This window comes from Macaca thibetana, chromosome 7, assembly GCF_024542745.1.
Source record: "Macaca thibetana thibetana isolate TM-01 chromosome 7, ASM2454274v1, whole genome shotgun sequence".
NCBI classification, from domain to species: domain Eukaryota; kingdom Metazoa; phylum Chordata; class Mammalia; order Primates; family Cercopithecidae; genus Macaca; species Macaca thibetana.
This window is the reverse complement of record NC_065584.1, coordinates 129,642,248-129,645,378: the sequence shown is the minus strand read 5'-3', so window position 1 is coordinate 129,645,378 and position 3,131 is coordinate 129,642,248.

The following is a 3,131-nucleotide window of genomic DNA, read 5'->3' as shown; positions in this document are numbered from 1 at the left end:
AGTAACCACTATTAGCCAGCCACCGTTTTCCATGCTGAGGACACAAAAATGAGTGAGACAGGGTCTCTGCCATCAAAAAACGAACAGACCAGTAAGGAAAGACAGATATGTCAAGAAAGGCTTTGCAGGCCGAGCGCGGTGTCTCACGCCTGTAATCCCAGCACACCGGAAGGCCAAGGCGGGCGGATCATTTGAGGTCAGGAGTTTGAGACCAGCCTGGCCAATACGGCGAAACTCCAGTTCTGCTAAAAATACAAAAATGATCTGGGCATGGTGGTGCAGGCTTGTAATCTTAGCTACTCAGGAGGCTGAGGCAGGAGAATCATTTGAGCCCAGGAGGCAGAGGTTGCAGTGAGCCATGATCATCCCACTGCACTCCAGCCTGGATGAGCGAGACTCCATCTCAGTCTAAAATAAAAAGAGGAGGAGGAGTAGAGGGTAGAGGGAGAGAAAGAGAGAAAGGCTTTGCAGAGCTGGTAACACTTATTCTGGCCTGGAAAGAAAGGAAGAAAGAAAGAAAGCTTTCTATGACTCCCTCTAGATAAAACTTAGGACCCCTCCCTGCACTCTGATTGTACCATGTTGTTGCTGAACCCTATAGAGCACATACCATCTCCTGCTAGACCGTGATCTCCTCAAGCACAAGCTCTCTGTCTTTTTTTTTTTTTCCTTAGACAAGGTCTTGCTCTGTCACCCAGACTAGAGTGCAACGGCACTATCATGGCTTATTGCAGCCTCTAACTTCTAGGCTCAGGTGATCCTCCCATCTCAGCCTCTGGAGTAGCTGGGACCACAGGCATGTACCACCGCACCTGGCTAAGTCTTTTTTTAATTTCTGTGGGGATGGGCGTCTCAATATGTTGCCCAGTCTGGTCTCAAACTCCTGGGCTCAAGCCATCCTCCTGCTTCCCAAGTACTGGGATTACTGGTGTGAGCCACTGCTCCTGGCCATGTTCTCTATCTTGTTCTTCACTGTATCCCCAGGCTCAAGGCCCACCACAGTATTATTAGGCAATCAATAAATATTTGTCAAATATGTGAAAACAACATCACCACCACAGATTCTGGCTTAGATTATTTGGTATGTAGATGCGGATTCCAATCACCAAAATAAGGACACATTTCTATTTCCCCTGTTCTGCGTGTGTATGTGGGTGCACACGTACACACAGTCCCTCACAGAGTAGATGTGTGTTGTATTCTGGGTCTAGAGCAACTCACTTTACCTCTCTGGGCCTCTTCAGTCTTTCCCACCCTGCCTAATCCTATTGAGGAAAGAGAGAGACCCTCTCATATTGTTTTCTATTGTTTTATACTCAGTACCTGTTTTAAGAAAAAACAATGAAATAAAGCCAAAGACAGGCAGCCCAGCGCCAGGCCCGGAACCAGGCCTGGGTCTGCCTGGCCTAAACCCGGTAGTTAAAAATCAACTCATGACTTAGAAACCAACGTTCCTGACATTGTATAGAAGAACATTGTGAAACTCCCTGCCCTGTTCTGTTTCTCTCTGACCACCGGTGCATGCAGCCCCTGTCACGTACCTTCTGCTTGCTCAAATCAATCACAGCCCTTTCATATGAAATCGTCAGTGTTGTGAGCCCTTAAAAGGGACAGAAATTGTGCACTCGGGGAGCTTGGATTTTAAGGCAGTAGCTCGCCGATGCTCCCAGCTGAATAAAGCCCTTCCTTCTACAACTCGGTGTCGGAGCGGTTTTGTCTGCGGCTCATCCTGCTACACTATCTCATAAGATTATCATGAAAATTAAGTAATTTAATACAGAAGAAGGAACTTGGAAAAATATTACATGACTTTGCAATTGTGGAGCACTGTTGTAAGATCTTATATTAATTCAGGAAAATAAGGCACCAGTGTTGAAAGTAAACCTGCTTACAGATATTTTCAAGCTATTGTTCTATATGTCAATATGGCTGTGAAGTGTCTCTTGCTCATTCTGTCTTATACATATATCTTATATCTTTTTGTATATTTTTACATACATATATACATGTAAATCTTATATATATGATATACATATAAGATAGAATGTATGCAAAAATATATAAGATTACAAAAGGATATATATCTTATATCTTTTTTTCATTTTTGCCTTATCTGTGTACATACGTATATATTTATTTTAGAGACAGGATCTCGCTTTGTCATCCAGGCTGGAGTTCAGTGGTGAGATCACAGCTTACTGCAGCCTGAAACTCCTGGGCTCAAGTGGTCCTCCCGCCTCAGCCTCCTGAGAAGCTGGGACTATAGGTGTGTGCCACCATGTCCAGCTAATTTTTAAATTTTTATTTGGTAGACCCAGGATTCTCACTATGTTGCCCAGGGTGGTTTTGAACCCCTGGCCTCAAGTAATCTTCCCACCTTGGCCTCCCAAAGTGTTGGGATACAGGCTCCAGCCACCACGCCCCAACAGTTTTTACCTGAAATAATTGCCACTTCTGGGGCTAAGTCCAAGCATAATGATAGGCACAGATCCTAGTATTCCATTTAGGTGAAACGATGCCAGCGATCACATCTCTGTCTTCTCTCACCCTCTCTCTTCCCTTTTTCTTTCCTTGTAGAAGATGTAAAAACCCATGTCTTCATCTTCTAAGTGCAGGCCGTGGCACTCCTGTCACTTTCCCAAGGGATCCAGATTTCTATTAAACGCAAATATTGACATAACGCAATTGCCAAGAGGAAGAGATTTAACCTAGCAGGTACCTCCCCTCAATTAACTGACTTGGGCCCCATTGTTTGTTTTTTGCCTTATCACATATAGTTTGATGGATACACTTTTTTAATTTTTTTTTTTTTTTTTTTTTTTTTTTTTTTTAGCAGAGATGGAGTCTCACTATGTTTGTTGCCCAGGCTAAAGTTCTTTCTACATGAAAGCATAATTTTTTTTACTTGGATAGGTATTAACCATTAAAACCATCACATTCATAGGAGTGTGTTGCCTAAAATTTGTGTTATAAATACAATTGAAATGTTTTCAAATCTTTATAAGTAATAAAGTTTGCTACTGACTTGGGTCAGAGGCAATGGAAGTTGGAAAAAAAAAAAAAAGAAAGATCATGGCAAAATAGGTTCCCCTCATGGTGCAGGCCTGGGAAAGCTGAGCAGCTATCACTGC